Raw genomic sequence first — 9,309 nt, forward strand, 5'->3', positions numbered from 1 at the left:
AGTTCCAACTTGAAATGTATGATATTTTGGTGAGATTTAACCACTTTCTTAATTTGTATGTAAATAATATCTTTTGTTAGAATATCCTTTGCTTTTGAAAAATGTAAACGCAGAAGTTTGGTTAAAATACCAGCTTATACTCAACACTTCCATTTTTGAAATATGTTTATATTAAAGCCAAGTTAAAATACCAGCTTTTATAATATACAAAACGATAATGTATTTAGTTAACATTTTTTATATTGTCATTTCTACCTTATTGCGTATAAAATTTAAGACAAAAAATACAAATTTACAGCATCGAACGAGCGAGCTACCTAGTATGTACAATATGAGCTTGTCATATATATCCCATCACGATATCTTCTATACTTGATTATGTCCTCACAAACTAAGCTTGAGCAAAATACCTCTCTTCTACCTCAGGCTACTTCTAAATGAAGAAAGCTTTAGAGCTAATCTCCATCCCAATCCCAGGGATTGGTCACTTCGTCTCAACAGTTGAGATTGCAAAGCTCCTTTTCTTTCGAGATGACAACCTCTTCATCACAATCCTTATCATGAAACTCCCCTTCACCGTAGACGGCAGCGATGCCTACATCAAGTCCTTGGCAGACCTATCGTTGAAGACGTAGCGCATCAGTTTCGTTAACCTCCCACAAGAACAATTCCAAGGAACTAGAGCTATCGGCTTCTTCACCTTTATCGACAGCCACAAGTCCCACGTCAAAGATGCCGTCACTAAACTCACAGAGTTCGGATCCGATAGTCGAATCGCCGTGTTTTTCATCGACATATTCTGCATCGGGATGATTGACGTGGCCAACAAATTTGGGCTTCCTAGCTACGTTTTCTACACCTCTAGAGCGGTAGATCTCAGGCTCGTGTTCCACCTCCAAGCCCTACGTGATGAAGAGAACAAGGACTTGATAGGAGCATATTTATGCTACGTTTTTATTATTTAACCCTATGCTTTTCTTTGCTAGTTTATATTATTTTTAGTTGATTTATTTGTTTTGTGTTTATTAGGTTTTCCGAAGCAAATTAGGAAAAGAAGGCTTAAAGAAGGAAAGTGCATGAAATTCTGATTCAATAAGGATTTTCGATGGATTATGACTTTTTTTTAAAGCGAAGAGTTAGAGATCCACAAGGAAACAAAGTGGAAGAGTTTTAAGACGGAATAAAAGGCTTTTAGAAGTCACAATCAAGGTGAACAACGCACAAGAGAAGCAAAAAACCATTGAAGCAACTCAAGGAGAAGAAGTAAAGTTCGGAACCCTGAAACGATCGATCGTTTCATTCTGGAGATCGATCATTTGCCCTGTTTTCCATCTTTTTGATTCTTTCTTCTTTCCAAAACTCATGTATTTCTTTTGTGTGTTTTTCAAGATGATGAGTAACTAATTTTGTTTTAGTTAGGGGCTACTTTCAGCCCTAGACATGGTGTAACTATGATGTTGGTGTTTATTTAATAAGTTCTTTGAATTTCGGATATCATTGGTTTATTGTTTGTTCATTGATCAACTTTGTATGTTTATTGATGGTGCGCAACATTAGTATGCATGCTAGGTTGTAAAGTTATGAGTGTCTTGTATGATCATCATGTCTACTTGCATTCTAGAGTAGCGAGTGAATGACTTGTGCCCCATTCATATAAACCAACATCTAGGTACATTAGGACAACATCAATACCGAAATTGCCTAGCCTTATTCATAATCTTTTAGACCTTAATGACTTCTAGGTGAGAGCTGTGCGAGAACATCACTCTAGGTTCCATTCTAGAAGCTAAGTTGAGTTGAAAACATCATTCTCTTAACATACCAAGTAAGAAAGATTGATAGGTTAAGTACAACACATCATTGGCTTAGCTTGAGTAAGGATATCCGAATGAATTGAGCATGTTAGTAAATACATCATAGGTGTAATCATTGTCTAGTGGTGAGAAGTAGTTCCTAGCTAGTTTTCTCATATTTGATCAAAACCAAAATCCCCAAATTGTTTTCTATTTTTGTTAGTCTTCTGTCCTTCATTTTCTTCATTTTATTTAGTATAGCAATTCAACTCCGATTAACCCCAAATTTTATTTGTGTCTTCGTCTATGTTTCTAGTTAGTGTGTATTTAATTTTAGGGCTAAATACTGGTTACTATCCTTTATTTTGGGTCCAAAATCAATTCAGTCCCTGTAGTTTCAATTTCATCGAAAACACCCCTGTGGTATCAAATTTCGTCTAATAGGTTATTCCGTTTATCTTCCGTTAATTGGAGCCGTTAACCCGCTTATGTGGCATGCCACGTCAGATCATGTGGGCCCTACCAATCAGGCAAAATTCCAAAACTGTCCTTGACTCTTATTTGACCCAGAAACCCTATTAGAAGCCCCATTTCAAATTTTTTTTTTTCTAAATTTTCCCTTCCAAAAAACTTGGACACTTAAAAAAAAAAATCAAACTCCATAATTGAAATGTAATTGATTATAACATGGCTTAGCATCAAATATAAGGTATTTTCTTATGAAGACAACTTCACAAAACTCACAACTTATAAGGGAACACATTTGAAGTTTGAATTAAGGGCCATAAATTAAACAACATTCATAAGAAACATGAAAGTTTCTTAAATTTCCAAAAGACTTAGCAGCCCAAATGTGTTTGCAACATAACGTAGGTTTGCATTTCAAATAGCTCTAATGATATTAACAAAAAAATGCATTAGAGCTACCAACCAAGTCACACAAAACATGGTTGGACAAAAAATGGTAGGGCTTGCTAATGTGACATTCTAGTTTCTCTTTCCTATTTTCCCCCTTGTTTGGAATTGTCCTTGATCCTCTGAGATGATTTGTAAACTATTGGAGCCAACCCTTTGATGCTTTGGTTGAGGTTGGAGGCCTTGTGCTTGTTGAGGTAGATGTGGCAGCAGCTTTGGCAGACTTAGCAGTTGTGGCAGCACTAGCTTTGGCTCTTTGTTTCCTTGATTCCTTCAATTCAGCTATCTTCTTCTACACTTACATAAACAATGACAAAAAATATATGCATCAGACTACTACTACCAAACAATAAAGGTCAATATCTAGCAAAACTTCAACACCCTAAGCCCATAAACAATTACCATAACCAACAGTATTAGCACCACATCCAAAAGACCAGAACAATATAAATATTAAAAACCACATACATCTTTACAAACTGCTCACTACTACTACTCTCGAAATCTACCACTTGATTTGTTCTGAAAACATATGCCAAAAAATTGCCTTAAAATATATAATATAGAGGGAGAAAACAAAACTGCCTTTTAACAAAATACCCGAATAACCATTCACATGTGAAGCAAAATTAAAAGTTCTACCGACTGCAATGTTCTATTTCGTACTCTCCCTGAATCTTTGAAATCATTGAACTTAAATTGTACTTATCTTAAACCAAACAATTAAAAATAAAAGTGCAGAACTAACAACATCAATACAAAAAGCAAGAAAGCCTTGGCACAGATCAAACTACCTCTGGTGCAGCCATTGGATATTCTTCAGGCAAAAATAGTTCCAACTTGAAAACTCCTCCTGAACAAATATTTCAAAAGTAGTGATTACAGAAGATAAAAATAAAGTGTACAACTATATTTCAGACAGAAAAGGAAAACATAAGGGGAGTAACAAAAAAATCATAGAGTTGTGAAACTGACATCTTCAGGAATAACTCCAACTAAGAATATAAAATGGAATAATCAATCTTGCTATATCAATCTGATAAAACATCAATAAGTTGCCAATGCTCTACCATATCATCTCACACGCTTAATCCAAAAGAAAAGTGCATATCTGCTCCAGTGTAAAAAGCAACTCACTCTACTGTAAAAAGTGTATATCTGCTGGCAAATTTACTTAGATTTGGCAACTATATAGAAAGACTATCATCATTGTTCTAGGACCTAATTTACTCCCTGGAATTAACACGGGTAATTAAGTCAATGTCATACTGATAGCCAATAAACTCATAGTAGAAGATCAGTGGTACATAAACCAACAATTCTCACAGTATGAACAAGATACAATTTTCACAAGGTGAGATATAAATCTCCCCAAGCACACAGATAATCGCTAGAAGCTCTCCAATTAGCTTGCCTATCTGAGTAGCACAAATTGCTATAACTAATCATCGTTCCTGACTTACATACAAAAGATTTTTATTGGTTGACAGGAAACTCTTGGCCTTGTGGTTCCTTAAATTCTCTAAAGATTTTCTATCGGTTCCGTTTTGCCTTAAAAACACCAAAACATTCCTCCCTAGCTTTCCTTCCTCTGCTTTGGCTTCATATATTTTCTATCTCAATCCTGCTTTCCTATTGGGTATTGCTGAAGGGTGGTCAATGTTGTTCTAGGAAACGGTAAAAATTCAATCTCTTGCATTTTGAATTGTTGAATTTATGCTCTGGGATTTGCTGCTTTTCCGGGTTTCAAGGGTTTTGAGGATTGTCCTCAGCTTTGAGTTTAAAGCTTGGAACTTTGACTTTTCCTTCACTGAATTCTTCCATTTTGGGGATGGGTTTGTGCGTGAGTTAAAGTTTGAGGGAGAAGAAAAGAGAGGAAAGTTTAATAATTTGTGTGTGTGAACTGTAAAGTGGTGCTTTTGGGTTAAAGAAGAAGAAGAAGGGATGGATAGTACAGAGATCACACTGATACACCATGTTGGCCTTGTTATACCTAAATCCCTAAACCCATATCCTAAACTGTAGAAGATATGAAACCTTAAAACCAAACCCAGGTTGTAACCCAGAAGATAAGAAACCCAGAAAACACAAACGCACTTCCTATCCCCAGAAGATATGAAACCCTAAACCCAAACCTTCGAAAGTGACTAATCAAAATTTCCAATCCTAAATTTCAAACCCTGAACCTCAAACAAACCGTACACCAAAAACCATTTAATCCCAATATCAAATATTTGAAACCCAACACATCAAACACCTAATTTTGAAATTTCAAAACCCCAACCCCTATTTAGAAGATTTTAAACTGTAATCCAAAACAGTGATCCAAAACCATAATCCAAAACCCTAAACACCAAACTCACTGTAATGAAGAATTTCATATCCACCCTTCGTTTTTCTAGGCATCCAAACGTCGATCTCATTGCCAGCCATGTCGAAGTTTTCTTCTAATCAAGCCACACGCATTCGTTTCTTCGCGCCTTCAATCATCATTCTCGATTTTTTCCGTTTCAAAGCAAGAGAGAGAGGATTCTTGCTTTATTATTATTATTTTTTTGGATTCGGGACAGTGTGAGGAGGAATGACGCAAAATGGAACGTGTAGTAGGTTTCTGGCTGTAATCTAGGTCAGATAAGAGCAATTTTGGAAATTTCCCTTCAAAGGGCCACATTGCTGCTGAGTTGGCATGCCATGTCAGATACTGACGGCTCCGATTGATGGAAGATAAACGGAATGACCTATTAAACGAAATTTGATGTCGTAGGGGTGTTTTTGATGAAATTGAAATTACAGGCACTGAATTGATGTCGAACCCAAAGTACAGGGTAGTAACCAGTATTTAGCCCTTAATTTTATAATTTTTGGTTGAGTCTAGATATAGTTTTTATTTTCATCTTTGTCTAGTGTATGTTTCGAGTTTTCAGAGTCTGTTTTGCAATTTTTAAGCCATAATCCTCTGCGGGAGACACCCTCTTTCCTATACTACCATAGATAACCATTGAGATTGCGGGGATTTATTTATACGCCTATTTTAGGTGTATCAGGACTGCACCGAGTTCAAGAACTCGGATGCCGAGTTTGTCACCCCGAGTTTTGTCAACCCCTTGCCGGCTGCTAAAGCCTTGCCTGGTGTGGTTTTTGACAAGGAGTCGTGCAACTTCTTCCTCAACTTTCCCAAAACATTTAGAGAGACCAAGGGTATTTTGGTTAACTTTCTTGAAGCTCGAATCTCACGCGCTTCAGTCTCTGAGTGCTAACGGTAAGATCCCTTCGGTGTACCTCGTGGGACCCATACTGAACATCAAGAACAATGATAACCAAGTGGGTTCGGAGAAGTCGAAGCAGAAGTCGGAAATCTTGAAGTGGCTTGATGACCAGCCTCCGTTGTCTGTACTGTTTTTGTGCTTCGGGAGCATGGGATGCTTTGGCGAGGACCAAGTAAAAGAGATCGCACACGAACTCGAGTAAGCTGGGTTTCGTTTCTTGTGGTCTCTACGCCAGCCCCCGAAGAGCAAGATTGATTTTCCAAGTGATTATGCGGATTACAGTACAATCTTACCTAGAAGGGCTTCTCGATCGAACGATTGAGATTGGGAAGGTCATAGGGTGGGCCCCACAAGTAGCCATCTTAGCCCATTCGGCGGTCGGAGAATTTGTGTCTCATTGCGGGTGGTACTCTATACTGGAAAGTATTTGGGACGGTGTGCCGATTGCCACTTGGCCGTTTTATGCCGAGCAACAAGTGAATGCCTTTGAGCTGGTGAAGGAATTGAAATTGGCTATTGAGATCGATATAGGTTATAGAAAGGACTGTGGGGTGATTGTGAGTAGGCAAGACATAGGGAAAGGGATAAAGGAGGTAATGGAGCAAGAGAGCAAGGTTCTAAAAATCAGCTTAGGCGGCGCCTAAGCGCTAGTAGCCAGCGTACCGTTCCAATATTGGCCTGGGCGAAGGTATTAGGCGCTGGCCTCTTAGGCGCCCTCCTAAGGGAGCTAGGCAGAGGTTAGGCGGCCTGAAAGGAGGCTGGGTAGAGCAGGTTTGGAGCTGGGCGCTTGATTTTTTTTTTTTTTTTTATCCTCATTCGTCAAATCAACGTTTGTCTTCTCTCACTCTCTTAGTTTGCCGACAACCCAGAATTGAAAAATCCATATTCTAAGCACACAAATCACAATTCAAAATTAGTCTCATCTATTTGGGTGCAGAGAAAAATGGGATTTCGGCTCTTTGGTTCAAGAAAAGCAAAAGCTTCAATCTTTACTATAATCCCCAATTTTCTTGACCACATTTTCTGGGCAACAAAACAGAGAGAGTAATAGCTGCTGTTAAAGATTGCAAATTGTAGGTGGAGATCTTGGAGGTCTCAGATCTGTGGTGGCCTTGCCTTGGGTCTTGACGCAGAGAAATGGAAGAGCTTACCTTGGGTTTTGATGCACAGAAATGGAAGAGAGAGGATCTGAGGTGGCCTTGCTTTGGGTCTTGACGTAGAGAAATGGAAGAGCTTGCCTTGGGTTGACGCACAGAAATGGAAGAGAGAGAGAGAGAGAGAGAGAGAGAGAGAGAGAGAGCTCTCTAATTAAGTAGTTGGTTTGGTTTAATTACTATAGGTTGGAAGTAAGCCGAAGACTCAAGTTGGGTTTTTTTTTTTTTTATTATTATTATACTTATTGCTTAATTGACGTCTTTGTCCATGCCATTCTTTCTATTTTCAAACATTATATATATCTTATATTTTTATTTAAATAATTATATGTTATAAAAATAAAAATAAAATATAAATATAAAAACTGCCTAGTCCCAGCCTAGGCGCCTAGGCCCCTGGGCGCTAGTCCTCAGGTCACCGCCCAACTAGCGCTTAGCGTTTTTTAGAACCTTGCAAGAGAGTGATATAAGGAAGAGGATGAAAGAAATGAGTCAAATGAGCAAGAAAACTTTGGAGGATGATGGTTCCTCATACTCATCATTAGGGCGTTTTATTGATCAAATTCAAAGCTAGTGAGCCTAGTCTTAGATTGGTGTAAACAAATTCATTTCCTTAATATATGGTCTTTGTATTTAATCGATTCTTATAAATTGTATAATTTACGATTACATGATCATTATCTATATTGTATTCCGTACATGGAGAGCTATTTTAGTACATCAAGCTCATCTTGCTCTTCAACAACTTTACAATATTTAGCTATCAGTACTGATTATTTATTTCCTTCTTGCTCTTTCGAAACAATATCTATTCCTTTTTAGACGTAACCTTCATTAACTTCTCAATTCACACCATTGAATTTCAACTAGGGCTACAAACAACGCTTTCTTTGTTGCGAAGACTTTTTGACCAATTTTTTTGCCGATCTACTTTTAAATGTAGAAGTTATTATACAATATACTAAAGCTGGGTTGACATTGTACACTGTTTATGAATAGTAAATCACTGTTTATCTTGGCCTGAAATGGAGTGACGGTTTTGCCCTTACTACTTGCCTCTACTACTATTTTGCCATTGATTTACGAGAATGACGTTGGAGGCTCCGAGAGACAGTGACCGAGATAGACAGAGGGAGAGACACAGCAACTCTGAGAGTAAGTTCATTCGTAGTCAAGAAATGTCAAGGAATCGACCAGTCAAGTAACTATTCACTGCCACTGGACATGGGTTTCCACCCGTTTTTTTCTTGACCGGTCAAGACTGTTCATTTTTCACTGTTCATTGATTTTTTTCACTGTTCAATTTTTTACTGTTACCTATATAATCATACATATTAATTATATACCATTAGATATTCACATCAATTGCAACCAACGGCCAAGATTAATTGACCGTTAGTTTTTAAATTCCAAAAGCCCAACAGATGACTGCCACGTCCTTGCAACTGTCCATCCCGCGCTAGGCGACAAAAAAAGGCTCCTTCACACGCGTCTGCACCATTTAGCCTCTCCCCTCCTTCGGCTGACATCACCCATGTTCACACTTGAGCCAAGCTGGCAGCTTCTTCGACGGGGCAAGAATTATGTCAACCCATTGCCCTTTTTCTTGGACTGGGTCAAGAAAAGCTAAATCTTGTCCAGCCAAACCGGTGGAAGCCACAATTTCAACTTTGATGACTGCCACCTTACCAAATTCATGTTTTGCCCAATCAAAGAAGAACCGCTGAACTTGCTCTGAGAGCGAAGAAACAATCGAGGCTTGGGTTTGTTTTGGACGTGTACACTTAGTTTGCACCAAGACTTGGAACCCACTGCTTCGTCTTCTCTTAGTTTGAGTTTTGTTAGCATGAGTCATGGCTTAACGTTAGGAATAGAATATATTGTAATTATTACGTAGTTAGTACTTACCTGTTGTATTCCTGTAATCTTCTTTATATACCTCCACTGTGAGATGAATCAAATATCAGAAAATTCACTCTCAATCTTGTCTTATTTGACTTGGTATCAGAGCAAAGATCCAAACAGGACTTTGTCTCCTTATTCTCTCTTTGTTTTTCTCTTAATTGGAAAAAAAAAAAAAAGGGTTTTAGAACCCCATTTGTTAGGGTTTTAACTCCAGCTGACATTAGCCTTCATCTATCAAAAGGTCGGTGGTGTCCTCTGTCTCTCTCAGGTCGTCTG

General features: G+C 38.1%; 1 pseudogene; it reads left to right on the forward strand.

Annotated features, from left to right (window-relative positions):
* The first annotated feature begins 437 nt into the window (after positions 1-437).
* On the forward strand, positions 438-7,702 carry LOC112190888 (annotated as a pseudogene).
* The last annotated feature ends 1,607 nt before the right edge of the window (positions 7,703-9,309 follow it).

Source organism: Rosa chinensis, chromosome 2 (genome assembly GCF_002994745.2).
Source record: "Rosa chinensis cultivar Old Blush chromosome 2, RchiOBHm-V2, whole genome shotgun sequence".
Classification (NCBI taxonomy): Eukaryota; Viridiplantae; Streptophyta; class Magnoliopsida; order Rosales; family Rosaceae; genus Rosa; species Rosa chinensis.